This window comes from Rhinopithecus roxellana, chromosome 5 (assembly GCF_007565055.1).
Source record: "Rhinopithecus roxellana isolate Shanxi Qingling chromosome 5, ASM756505v1, whole genome shotgun sequence".
Taxonomy (NCBI): Eukaryota; Metazoa; Chordata; class Mammalia; order Primates; family Cercopithecidae; genus Rhinopithecus; species Rhinopithecus roxellana.
In genome coordinates this window covers 104,123,746-104,138,251 of record NC_044553.1, presented here as the reverse complement: position 1 = coordinate 104,138,251, position 14,506 = coordinate 104,123,746, and the positions used below count along the sequence as shown (strand labels likewise).

Sequence of the window (14,506 nt, the reverse complement as noted above, 5' to 3'; positions counted from 1 at the left end):
TGCAGTATTTGTTGTAATGTCTTCTTTTTCATCTCTGATTTTATTTATTTGGGTCTTCTCTCCTTTTTTCTTAGTCTGGCTAAAAGTTTATCAATTTCATTTAACTTCAAAAAACCATCTTTTCATTTCATGATCTTTTGTATGGTTTTCTTAATTTCAGTTTCATTTATTTCTGCTCTGATCTTTATTATTTAGTCTCCCCATTTTGGGTTTGGTTTACTCTTGCTTTTCTAGTTCTTTAAGACACCTATTTGCCAGGTGCAGTGGCTCAGGCCTGTAATCCCAGCACTTTGGGAGACCGAGGCAGGTGGATCACCTGAGGTCAGGAGTTTGAGACCAGCCTGGCTAACATGGTGAAATCCCATTTCTACTAAAAATACAAAAAAAAAAAAAAAAAAATTAGCTGGGTGTGGTGGCGCGTGCCTGTAATCCCAGCTACTTGGGAGATTGAGTCAGGAGAATCGCTTGAACCCAGAAGGCGGAGGTTGCAGTGAGCCGAGATCACACCATTGCACTCCAACTTGGGCAACAAGAGCGAAACTCCATCTCAAAAAAAAAAAAAGATGCATATTTAGGTTATTTGAAGTTTTTCTTCTGTTTTGATATAGGGACTTACAGCTGCTTTTGTTATATCCCACCATGCTTAGATACATTCAATGTTATTGATAAGTAAGGACTTAGTCCCTCCATTTTGTTTTCTGATTGTTTTGTGGTCTTCTTTTTTTCCTTCCTTTCTTCCCTTTAATGAAGATGATTTTCTCTGGTGATACAATTCAGTTTCTTGCTTTTTATTTTTTGTGTATCTGTTATATGCTGTTTTTTTTTTTTTTTTGAGATGGAGTCTTGCTGTGTCACCCAGGCTAGAGTGCAGTGGCACAATCTCGGCTCACTGCATCCTCCACCTCCTGGGTTCAAGAGATTCTCCTGCCTCAGCCTCTTGAGTAACTGGAATTACAGGTGCACACCACCACGCCCAGCAATTTTTTTTTCTTGTATTTTTAGTACAGACAGGGTTTCACCATGTTGGTCAGGCTGGCCTTGAACTCCTGACCTCATGATCTGCCCGCCTCGGCCTCCCAAAGTGCTGGGATTATAAGCATAAGCCACCACGCCCGGCCTTGTTGTATGTTTTTTGATTGGAGGTTACCATGAGGCTCACTAATACATTTCTATAGCCTATTATTTTAAGCTGATAATAATTTAACACTGTATAAACAAACAAGCAAAAAGAAAACTAATAAAAACTCTACACCTTTACTTTGTCTCCCTGCTTTTTAACTTTTTATTGTTTCTATTTATATCTTATTGTACTATTAGTGTCTTGAAAAGTTATAGCAGTTATTATTTTTGATTGGCTCATTGTTTAGTCTTTTTTTTTTTTTTTTTTAATCAGACAGAGTCTCGCTCTGTTGCCTAGGCTGGAGTACAGTGGTGCAATTTTGGCTCACTGCAACCTCTGCCTCCTGGGTTCAAGTGATTCTCCTGCCTCAGCCTCCCGAGTAGCTGGGACTACAGGTGCCCGCCACCACGCCTGGCTAATTTTTTAATATTTTTTAGTTGAGACGAGGTTTCACTGTGTTAGCCAGGATGGTCTTGATCTCCTGACCTCGTAATCTGCCTGCCTTGGCCTCCCAAAGTGCTGGGATTACAGGCGTGAGGCACTGCCTCACTAAACTCATTGTTTAGTCTTTCTAAAGATAAGAGTAGTTTACACACCATAGTTACGGTGTTATAATATACTGTGTCTTTTTGTGTACTTGCTATTAACAGTGAGTTATATACCCTCAGATGATTTCTTATTGCTCATTAATGTCCTTTTCTTTTCTTTTTTCATTGAAATGGAGTCATGCTGTGTTGCCCAGGTTGGAATGGAGTGGCATGATCTCAGCTCACTGCAACCTCCACCCTCCGGGTTCAAGTGATTCTTGTGTCTCACCCTCCCAAGTAGCTGGGATTACAGGCACCCGCCACCAGACCTGGCTAATTTTTGTATTTTTAGTAGAGACAGGGTTTCACCATGTTGGCCAGGCTGGTTTCGAACTCCAGACCTCACGTTATCCACCTGCGTCGGCCTCCCAAAATGCCGGGATTACAGCTGTGAGCCACTGCACCCGGCCTACGTCCTTTTCTTTCTGCCTTTTTTTTTTTTTAAATGTAGAGGCAGGGTCTTACTATGCTGCCCAGGCTGGTCTCAAACTCTTGGGCACAAGTGATCTTCCCACCTCGGCCTCCCAAAGTGCTGGAATTATAGGCGTGAGTCACCAGAGCAACTGTCCTTTTCTTTAGGGCAGAGTAACTGCCCTAATCCTTTCTTTATTCATTGAAAGTTGAATTATTTGGCCGGGCGTGGTGGCTTACACCTGTAATCCCAGCACTTTGGGAGGCCAAGGTGGGTGGATCACCTGAGGTCAGGAGTTCGAGACCAGCCTGGCCAACATCGTGAAACCCTGTCTATACAAAATATATAAAAATTAGCCAGGCGTGGTGGCAGGCCTCTGTAATTCCAGTTACTTGGGAGGCTGAGGCAGGAGAATCATTTGAACCCGGGAGGCGGAGGTTGCAGTGAGCCAAGGCCAGACTATTGCACTCCAGCCTTGGCAACATAGAGCAAATCTCCATCTCAAAAAAATAAACAGAAAAAAAAAGAAAGTTGGATTATTTGGCCAGGTGCGGTGGCTCACACCTGTAATCCCAGCACTTTGGGAGGCTGAGGTGGGTGTGAATCACTTGAGTTCAGGAGTTCAAGACCAGCCTGGCCAACATGGTGAAACCCTGTCTCTACTAAAAATAAAAAAAAAAATTAGCCGGACATGATGGTGCATGCCTGTAATCTTAATTAATCGGGAGGCTGAAGCTGGGGAATCATTTGAACCCGTGAGGTGGAGGTTGCAGTGAGCCAAGATTGCACCACAGTACTCCAGCCTGGGTGACAGAGTGAGACTCCATCTCAAAAAAAAAAAAAAAAGAAAGAAAGTTGGATCATTCAATGCCTTGAGGTAGTCTTTTTTTTTTTTTTTTTTTTTTTTTTGAGACGGAGTCTCGCTTTGTTGCCCAGGCTGGCGTGCGGTGGCATAATCTTGGCTCACTGCAACCTCTGCCTCCCAGGTTCAAGTGATTATCCTACCTCAGCCTCTTGAGTAGCTGGGATTACAGGTGCACGCCACCACGCCCTTCTAATTTTTGTATTTTTAGTAGAGATGGGGTTTCACCATGTTAGCCAGGCTGGTCTGGAACTCCTGACCTCATGATCCGCCCACTTGGCCTCCCAAAGTGATGGGATTACAGGCGTGAGCTACCATGCCCAGCCCTGACTGTGTATTTTCAAATAGCCTGTCTTCAATCTCACTAATCCTTCTGTTTGATCCCTTCTGCTGTTAAAGGACTCTCATGCATTCTTTAGCATGCCAGTTACATTTTTCAGCTTCAGAATTTCTGCTTGATTTTAAAAAATTTTTTTCAATCTCTTTGTTAAATTTATCTGGTAGAATTCTGAATTCCTTCTTGGTGTTATTTTGAATTTCTTTGAGTTTACTCAATAGACCTATTTTGAATTCTCTGTCTGAAAGGTCACACATCTGTTTCTCCAGTATTGTTCCTTGCTGCCTTATTTGGTTCATTTTGTGATGTCCTGTTTTCCTGGATGGTCTTGATACCATGTCTGGGCATTAAAGAGTTAGATATTTATTGTAGTCTTTGCAGTTTGGGCTTGTTTGTACCTTTCCTTCCTGAGAAGCCTCTCCAGATAATTTAAAAGGACTTGGGTGTTGTGATCTAAGTTGTATCTGCTTTAGGGGACACCCAAAGCCCAGTAATGCTGTGGTAAGAGGCACTGCCTTGATGGTCTTGAACAAGATCAGGGAGAATTCTCTGGGTTACTAGGCAGAAGCTCTTGTTCTCTTCCCTTACTTTCTACTAAACAAAGAGAGTCTCTCCCTCTCATTCTGAGCCACCTGGAGCTGAGGATGTAGTCACACAAGTACCCTTGTGGCCACCACCACTAGGACTGTGCTGGGTCAGACCTTAAGCCAGCACAGCACTGGGTCTTGTCCAAGGCCTGCTTAACTACTCCCTGGCTACTGTCTGTGTTCACTCAAGGCCCTGGGGCACTACAATCAGCAGGTGGCAAAGCCAGCCAGGCCTGTGTTCTTCCCTGTGTTCTTCCCCCAGGCCTCAGCAGGTCCAGAAGTGCCATTTGGGAGCCAGGGAGTAGAGTCAAAAATCTTAGAAGTCTACCTGGTGTTCTATTGTATTGTGGCTGAGGTGGCATTCAAACCATAAGACACAGTTCTTTCCTCCCCTTTCCAGAAGCAGGGGAGCCCTACCCTGTGGCCGCCACCACCAGCCCACAGGGAGTTCTGCCAGGCTCCCACTGATGTTCTCCTAAGGCCCAAGGGCTCTTCAGTCAGCTTGTAGTGCATGCTGCCTGGTCTGGGACTCACCCTTGGTGCTCTACCCACCTCTGGCTGAGTTGGTATCTGAAGCTGGCAATATCAGAGTTTCACTCAAGGCCTATGATGTACTACCTGGATATTGCTGCTGCTTATTCAGGGCCCAAGGGCTCTTCAGTTAACAGGTGATGAATCCTTCCATGACTGGGTCCTTCCCTTCAAGGCAGTGTGTTCCCTTCTGGCTCAGAGTGTGTCTAGAAATGTCTATGAGCTAGGGCCTGGAAAAGGGGGTGTCTCATGACTCTGACCGGTACCCCATCCTGCTGTAGCTGAGCTGGTGTCCAAGATGACAAAGTCCTCCCCACTCTTCCATCTCCTCTCCTCAAGTAGAAGGAGGGGGTCTGTTTAGGAGACTGTGAGGTGTGGGGCCTAGCCTTAGGGGAGGTATGGCACCAGTACTCCCCTAGCTATCCTAGCTGGTGTCTCAGTAGGCCACATGCCCCACCAGTCCGCTGGCTCTGAGTCCGGTTCACCAGTAGGACTCACCTAGGAGTTACAGTCCTTGTGGCCTAGACTGCCTTTCAAATTTATTTACGGGCCCGGAGCATTTTGGCCCATGGTGGTGAGGCTTGTGGGAACTCCAGTCTCAACCACTAGGACGGGCAGTTTCCCTCTGGCTAGAGCTAGTTTCAATGCCCCCTTTGTGGGTGGGCATCAGCTGAGTTTGTTCTATTTTTGCTTTCTGCTGTAATGGGGCAGCACTGAGTTCAATGCAGTGTCTCATAATTGCTGCACTCTCCCTCTCCCAAACATTCAGATTCTTTCTCTGCACCACATTGCTGCTGCAGGGGGATGGGAGAGGAATGGCAGTGGTGATTCAAGACTGTTTTTCGTATCTCTTCAGTGCCTCTTTCAGTGATACAAAGTTAAAACCAGGTACTGTGAGTGCTCACCTGAGTTTTGGTTCTTTTGAAGGTGCTTTTTTTATATGTGTAGATAGTTGTTAAATTGGTGTCCTTGCAAGGGGATGATCAGTGGAGCCTTTTATTCTGCCTTCTTGCTCCACCCCTTCTCCTCTGTCTATGGTACTTTTGTCCTGCAGAGTTGAGTAGATATAAAGGAGAACATGTGGCCTACAGAGCCTAAAATATTTACCATTTGACCCTTAACAGAAAAAAATTGCTGATCCCTGGTATCAGTGAATATCATAAACCTCAGTTGAGGTCAGGAGTGGAGAAGTAATGAGTGTGAAGGAGCAGTGGCATCTAGGAGAGGGCCTCTCCTTTCTCACTGGTTGGTCCTATAACATACTATAGGATAATGAGCAGCTATTATTAAGAAGCATTGTCATAGGTTCTGGGGAGCCATTAAAATGTTTTAAGCAGGCCAGGCATGGTGGCTCATGCCTGTAATCCCAGCACTTTGGGAGGCCAAGGCGGGCAGATCATGAGGTCAGGAGTTTGAGACCAGCCTGGGCAATATAGGGAAACCCCATCTCCACTAAAAATACAAAAATTAGACGGGCATGGTGGCACACGCCTGTAGTCCCAGCTACTAAGGAGGCTGAGGCAGAAGAATTGCTGGAACCTGGGAGGCGGAGGTTGCAGTGAGCTGTGATTGTGCCACTATACTCCAGCCTGGGTGACAGAGCGAGACTCTATCTCAAAAAAAAAAAAAAGTGTTTTAAACAAAAGTGTGATATGTATATTTTAGAGAGACCTCTCTGGCAGCTGGGTGGAAAAAGGAGTTGAAAAGGATAAGATTGAGGCACTGAAGTTGAGTCAGAAGGCTGCTGAGTGATCCAGGCGTGGGATGATGAGGGAAATGAAAGCCAAAATAAGAGTAGAGGAGGACCAGCTCAGCTTTGAGAACATTTTAGGAGATAAAAATTGCACCATTTGGTTTGGCTGCAGTGATGGGAGAAGACAGGATGATGTTCAGGTTTTCGGCTTGGGTGATGGAATGAACAAACTCTCACTCCCTAATTCCTTTTCTTTTGTCACCCTGGAAAGATGCTATCTACCAGGAACAGGTGAGAGGAGAAGATAATTGAATATCTGACAATGGGGTTTTTTTGTTTGTTTTTGTTTTTTTGAGACAGAGTTTTGCTCTTGTTGCCCAGGCTGCAGTGCAATGGCGCAATCGCTGCTCACCGCAACCTCCGCCTCCTGGGTTCAAGCAATACTGCCTCAGCCTCCCGTGTAACTGGGATTACAGGCATGCACTACCACGCCCAGCTAATTTTGTATTTTTAGTGGAGACGAGGTTTCTCCATATTGGTGAGACTGGTCTCTCAAACTCCCAACCTCAGGTGATCCACCCACCTTGGCCTCCCAAAGTGCTGGGATTATAGGTGTGAGCCACTGCACCCGGCCCATATTGGGTTTTAATGTCAGCAGAAGATCCAGGACTTGGGTTCCAGCTTACAGGGGAGAGTTAATGCTGGAGGTTTGGGTACCATCAACGTAGTAGAAATAGGTTAAATGCTAAGAGTGCCTCAGCTCATCCAGGAAAACAGTGAGAAGAGCAGTGGGCTGAGTTCACAACTTTTTGGGGGTGTGATGGGGAACACCGGCATAGGAAGGAAGGTCAGAGAAGAAGTTTCATATATTAGAACAGTCAGAACAAGGCAGAAAGAATCTATTCAGTAGTGTCACAAATATCAAAACAGAGTACAAAATAGAGATTTAGTAAGGTGAGGACTGAAGGGATACATTGGGTTTGGCAACTAAGAAATCATTGATGACCTTAGGAAGAACAGTTTCAGTAGTTTAATGGGGGCCAAATTCAGCCAGGTTATAGCAGCTGAGTGAATACACGTTGAGTGTAAACTCTACTTTTGAGAAGTTTACATGAAAATTAGAAAGATGATATAGTGGTGGCTAGAGGATGGTGAGTCAAGAGAGGGTTTAGGGAGATAGGCTTGTGCCTGTTTGAAGGAAGAAGAAAAGAAAAGAAGGAAAAGAAAACAGAGATAAAAAATATTGAGTAAACAGGATATGTAGGAGAGAAAAAGTAATATTGCTGAGCAGAAGTAGCAAGGTTGCCAAAAAGAGCGCAAATGGGGAGGTTGGAAATGAAGGAAATATCATTTGAGGCTGTAGAAAAGAAAGTGAAGATGGGTGTGGATGATATATTGGTAGAAAAAGGGAACATTAGGAGAAATGATACCTGCTGTGTTAAGCAGTATACAAAATGAGAGAGATGAGAGTCAAGTAGATTACTAGAGAGAGTGGGGAAGGTTTGGAATGGTTCTTGAGGGGATGTCAAGATGCTAACTCAAGGCAGAAGGATTATGGCAGAGGGTGGGTGCTGAGGTTTGAATCTGTGAATTTGTATACATTACTCTGTGTGATTGTGTGATTTAATATATTTCCAACAGAGCTTGGCTCACCAAGAGCAGAAGTAGTAAGGACAAAGGGTAGCATTGGTCCAGAGTTTGGGTTTTGTTGGTTAGATGTGGCACATGATAGAGAGCAGGAGAAGGCGCTTCTGACAGAGTAAGTAGTTAACATGGTCTGCATGGGGTCCAGGCCAGATAGGAAAGGGAGAAAGGCCAAAGAGCACTATATGAGAGGATTTCAAGGGACTGGTTGGCTCTTCGCGCGTGCACGTGTGTGTGTGTGGTTTTGTTTTGGTTGGTTGGTTGTTTTTTTTTCTCACCATTTGTATTAATTTGCTAAAGCTGCTATTGTAAATACCACAGATCGGGTAGCTTTACCAGCAGAAATTAATTTTCTCACCATTCTGGATACTAGAAGTCCAAGATCAAGGTGTCGTCAGATATGGCTTCTCCTGATCCCTCTCTCTTTGGCTTGCCGATGGCTACCTTCTTGTGGTATCTTCACGTGACCTTCCTATGGTGTATTCCTGTTATCATCTTTGTATGTACAAATTTCCTCTTCTTATAAGGACACCAGTCAGATTTAATCAGGGCCCATCCTTATGACCTTATTTTACCTTAATTACCTCTTTAAAGGTCTATCTCCAAATACAGTCACATTCTGAAATACTATGGGTTGAGACTTCAACATATAAATTTGGTGAGGGGACACAAGTCATTATAATACTGTTCATTGTAAATATGTATTAATAAAACTATATTATATTCAGCATTTTAAATTATTTTGTGTTAGGAGCATTAGAAACATCTAGTTGACAAATAGCTGGAACTGCCTTCAATGTTGCTTTCCAAAGCTTGCCTATAATTTGAGATTATGAGGTATAAACCAAGGAATAATTATTAAATCCATGTTGAATACTTTTGTCTACTTAAAAAAATTATGTCAGCTAGCCTCCATAAGCACCTAAAATGAGCATTATAAAAGTTATTTTAGGCTTATATGTTTTCCCCAAATAGTACTCTTTTGTTCAAAACAAAGTAAATGAGATGATATTTCCCTCTAATGTAGTGGCTTTCAACCCTGGCTGCTGGTTAGAATACTTGGGAAGTGTTTAAAACTGCTACCTGGATGGATCCCAGCCACTAAGATATTAATTTTTTTTTTCCTTTTTTTTTAGACAGAGTCTCCCTCTGTTGCCCAGGCTGGAGTACAGTGATGCCATCTGGGCTCACTGCAACCTCTGTCTCCTGGGTTCAAGTGATTCTCCTGCCTCAGCCTCCTGAGTAGCTGGGACTACAGGTGCATACCACCACGCCTGGCTAATTTTTGTATTTTTCGTAGAGATGGGGTTTCACCATGTTGGCCAGGCTGGTGTCAAGCTCCTGACCACAAGTGATCCGCCCACCTCAGCCTCCCGAAGTGCTGGGATTGCAGGCATGAGATGCTGTGCCTGGCCAAAGATATTGATTTTTTATACAAGTTTTTTTGGTTTTGTTTTTTTAAAATTAGAGACAGGGTCTCACTGTGTTGCTCAGGCTGGTCTTGAACTCCTGGGCTCAAGTGATTCTCCTGCCTTGGCCTCCTAAGGTGCTGGGATTATAGGTGTGAGCCACTGTGCCCAGGAATATTTTGATTTTTTCAACTATTGTTTTATTGAGGTATATCTGACATACAGTAAGCAGCATATATTTAAAGTGTACAACTTTATGAGTTTTGACATATGTATATACCTGTGGAACTGTCACTGCAGTCAAGATAATGAACATATATATCACCCCCAAAAGTTTCCTCATGCCGTTTTGTAATGACTCCCTTGTCCTACCATCCCCAGGCAACCACTATGGAATCATACAATATATACATTTTTGGGGGGGTCTGATTTGTTTTATTCAGCATAATCATTTTGAGATTTCATCCTTGTTTTGTGTCTCAATTGTTCTTTCATTTTTATAATTGAGTAGTATTCCATTGTGTGACTGTTTTACAATTTGTACATTTGTTGATGGACATTTAGGTTATTTCCAGTTTGGTGCTACTATAAATAAAGCTGATTAGAACAGTCTTAGACAAGTCTTTGTGCTTTTGTTGTTAGTTTTCTAGGGCTGCCCTAACAAATTACCACAAACTGGGTAGCTTCAAATGACAGACATTTACTGTGTCACCATTCTGGAGGCTAGAAATCTGAAATCAAGGTGTTGGCAGGGTCATGCTCCTTTTGAAGGCTCCAGGGAAGAATCCTTCCTTCTCCTTCCTACCATCAGAAGCCAGATCCTGGCAATTGATGGTGTCCTTGGCTTTTAGCTGCATCACTCCATTCTCTGCTTCTGTCTTCACATGGCCTTCTCTGTGTGTGTGTATCTCTGGGGGCCGTGTCTTCTTCTTATAAGGCTACAAGTTATGGGATTAAAGCCCACCCTGATTTAGCATGACCTTGTCTTATTTCATTTACAAAGACCCTCTTTCTACATTCACGTTCTGTGTTTCCTGCTAGCCATAAATTTTGAGGTTACACTATTCAACTTACTACAGCTTTTTTTTCTCTTGGGTAACTCTCTTAGGACTGGAATGGTTGGGTCTTATGGTAGATGTCTTAGGGTAGATGTGTGTGTGTTTGTAGCTTTTTCAGAAACTGCCCAGCTGTTTTCCAGAGTAGCTGTACCATTTTGCATTTCCACCAGCAGAGTATGAGGGCTATAGTAGCCCCACATCCTTGCCAATGCTTAGTATGGTTAAGGTTAGTCTCTTTACTGTTCTAATAGGTGTGAAGTGATATCTCATTGTGATTTTAATTTAGATTTTCCTAATGACTAATGTTGTTGAGCATCTTTTTATGTGCTTAATTGCTATCCATGTATCTTTGGTGTAATATTCGTTCAGATTTTTTGCCTATCTTAAAAATTGGATTGTTTTATTATTGAGTTGTAAGAACTGTTTCTACATTCTACATATAAGTCCTAAGTCTGATATATTTTGCAAATATTTTCTCTCAGTCTGTGGTTGACTTCCATTTCATAACATGGAGATTCTGATTTAATTGTTTTGGCTTGGTGGAGTCCAGGTATTAGGATTTTCAAAACCTTCCAGGTGATTTTAAAGTGCAGCCGGAATCAAGAACAGTTGCTTCTAATGTGAGATTTTGAAGAACCTTAATGTATGGCAGCTTCTTTTCTGTTGAATAGCTTTGGGAGAAAAATCTCAGTTATTATATAAATTTTTAGCTTTTCTGTTTTAAACATTTGTTTACTGTAATTAGACAACATAGCCAGCAGATGGCAATAATGTTACATATAAATTATTCTAGGTATGACCAGGTCAGTCAGGTTAAAGGATTTGTTGAACTTTTTAAATATTAAACTGAAAGATATCTGTCAGTTTTGTGTAGGTCAGATTAGTGATAGTAGGTAGAGAAGAGAGTGGTATATGTGAATTTTAAGTGAACAAAGCAGAATTCCAAATAATTTGCATCTACTGATTTAACTACTGAAACTAATTGAGTGGGCATCAGTGAAGGTCAAAAAGTGAATTTGGAGCTAGGCACATAGTGTTACTTCAATGTTAATTAGGTTTTTTCTTATTTTCCTTCTTTTTTTCTTTTTTGTTTGTTTGTTTTCTTTTGTTTTTTGAGACAGGTTCTTACTATTCACCCAGGCAGGAATACAGTGGCATGATCATAACTCATTGCAGCTTTGAACTCCTGGGCTGAAGTAATCCTCCTGCCTCATCCTCCTGGGTAGCTAGGATTCAGGTGTGTGCCATCACATCTGGCTAATTTTTTTATTTTAATTTTTTTTGTAGAGATGGGGTCTCGCTATGTTGCCTAGGCTGGGCTTGAATTCCTGGCTTCTAGTGGTCCTCCCACCTTGGCCTCCCAAAGTACTGAGATTTCAGGTGTGAGCTACTATGCCCAGCCATGGTTCTTGATAATAACATTAAATGACAGTCAGATTTTTTATATTCAACTACAAAGATAAGAATTCAATTCTTTAATCTTTTCATTAGAGAAAATTTCAAACATATGCAAAAAGAGACTAATATAATGGACCCCCATCCTCCATGATTATTAACTCATGACCACTTTTTTTTTTTTTTTTTTTTTTTGACAGGGTCTTGCTCTGTCACCTAAGCTGGAGTGCAGTGGCACAATCATGGCTCACTGCACCTGGGACCTCCTGGGCTCAAGTGATCCTCCCACCTTAGCCTCCTGAGTTGCTGGGACTACAGGCATATGCCACAACACCTGGGCAATTTTTTTTTTTTTTTTTTTTTAAGATGGAGTGTTGCTCTTGTCGCCCAGGCTGGAGTGCAATGGCGTGATTTCGGCTTACTGCAACCTCTGCCTCCTGGGTTCAAATGATTCTCCTGCCTCAGCCTCCCGAGTAATTGGGATTACAGGCACCTGCAATGACGCCCAGCTAATATTTGTATTTTTAGTGGAGACAGGGTTTCGCCATGTTGGCCAGGCTGGTCTTGAACTCCTGACCTCAGGTGATCCACCCACCTCAGCCTCCCAAAGTGCTGGGATTACAGGCGTGAGCCACTGCACCCAGCTTTAATTTGTTATCTTATGTAGAGGTAGAGTCTCACTATGTTGCCAAGGCTGGTCTCAAATTCCTGAGCTCAAGCATTCCTCCCACCTCAGTCTCCCAAAGTGCTGAGATTGTAAGTGTTAGCCCCCACACACGGAAGCTCATCCTGTAAATTATAAATTCATTGTTTTGTTTTTTTTTTTTAGGAGATGAGGGCTTGCTCTTTTGCCGAAGCTGGGGTGCAATGGTGTGATCATAGCTCACTGCAGCTTTGAACTCCTGGGCTGGAGCAATCCTCCCACCTCAGCTTCCCAAGTAGGTAGGACTTACAGGTGCATGCCACCCTGCCCTGCTAATTTTTAAATTAAAAAAAAAATTAGATGGTGTAGAGATGAGGTTAGGGCTTGGTGCCTCACACCTGTAATCCTAGCACTTTGGGAGGCCGAGGTGAGTGGATTGCCTGAGCTCAGGAGTTTGAGACCAGCCTGGGCAGCATGGCAAAACTCTTTAATAAAAATGCAAAAAATTAGCTGGGCATGATGGCGGAAGCTTGTAGTCCCAGCTAGTCGGGAGGCTGAGGCAGGAGAGTTGCTTGAACCCAGGAAGCCGAGGTTGCAGTGAGCCGAGATCACGCCACTGCATTCCAGCAGCCTGGGCGACAGAGTGAAACTCTTGTCTCAAAAAAAAAAAAAAAAAAAAAAAAAAAAAAAAAAAAAAAAAAAAAAATTGTAAAGATGGGATCTCACTGTGTTGTCCAGGCTGGTCTCAATCTCCTGAGCTCAACTGATCCTCTTGCCTTGGCTTCCCAAAGTGCTGGGATTACAGGCATGAGCCACCATGCTTGGCCTAAATTCTCTTTTAAACAGCCTTCTTTGTTTCTCTTGTTGTAAAAAGTACTTCTTTGTAAAGTTGTATTTTTCTTGTACTTTAAGAAATACTTTAGAATTGCAGTTCTAAAGTATTTCTTATATATTTTATATATTTAAAAATTATTGAACATTCTAGAGAGCTTTTGTTTTTTGTTTTGTTTTAGAGACAGAGTCTCACTCTGTTGCTCAGGCTGGAGTGCAGTGGCGTGATCTCTGCTCACTGCAACCTCTGCCTCCCAGATTCAAGTGATTCTCCTGCCTTAACCTCCCCTGAGTAGCTGGGATTACAGGCATATGCCACCACACCTGGCTAATTTTTGTATTTTTAGTAGAGATGGGGTTTCACCATATTGGCCAGGATGGTCTGGAACTCCTGACCTCAAGTGATCCACCCACCTCGGCCTCCCAAAGTGCTGGTATTACAGGCGTGAGCCACTGTGCCCAGCCAGATACATATTAATTTATTGAATATAATATAAAAACTGATATGTAGCATAAATAATTTTTTTTTTTTTTTTGAGACAGAGTCTTGCTCTGTCACCCAGGCTGGAGTGCAGTGGTGCGATCTTGGCTCACTGCAAGCTCTGCCTCCCGGGTTCACGACATTGTCCTGCCTCAGCCTCCCCAGTAGCTGGGACTACAGGCGAGCACCACCACACCTGGCTATTTTTTTTGTATTTTTAGTAGAGACAGGGTTTCACCATGTTAGCCAGAATGGTCTCGATCTCCTGACCTCGTGATCCACCCGCTTCAGCCCCCCAAAGTGCTGGGATTACAGGCGTGAGCCACTGCGCCCAGCCTCAATAACATTTTTATAGAAAATAATTCTATTATCCAGAACAAAACCAATATTGGTGAGAAGAGTACATTGTCCTACATTTTTGCAGGTCTTTTCAATAATATGGCTTAATAAAAGATGGGTAGTTTTTTAGTTTTTTTTTTTCGTTTTGAGACAGAGTTTTGTTCTTGTTGCCCAGACTAGAGTGCAATGGCACGATCTTAGCTCACTGCAACCTCTGCCTCCCAGGTTCAAGCAATTCTCCCGCCTCAGCCTTCCCAAGTAGCTGGGATTATAGGCATGGGCAACCAAGCCCAAATAATTTTGTATTTCTGGTAGAGACGGGGTTTCTCCATGTTGGTCAGGCTGGTCTTGAACTCCCGACCTCAGGTGATCTGCCCACCTCAGCCTCCCAAAGTGTTGGCATTACAGGCGTGAGCCAACACGCCCAGCCGAAGACAGGTAGTTTTTTCAAAATAAATGGCAAAGAAAAACCCTTAGAATTAGCCCATTGGACTCAGTTTAGGTTATCCCAGTTTTGTTGGCAACATCCAAAACATCATAGTTAGGAGCCGGTCAAACATAGACTGGCTTCTCTCTA

At 43.1% G+C, this 14,506-nt stretch overlaps 1 protein-coding gene across 5 annotated transcripts in view; it reads left to right on the top strand.

The window, feature by feature from the left end:
- PRORP (protein only RNase P catalytic subunit) overlaps nucleotides 1-14,506 on the top strand; it is a 148,793-nt gene that overhangs the window by 6,198 nt on the left and 128,089 nt on the right. The window lies entirely within an intron of this gene.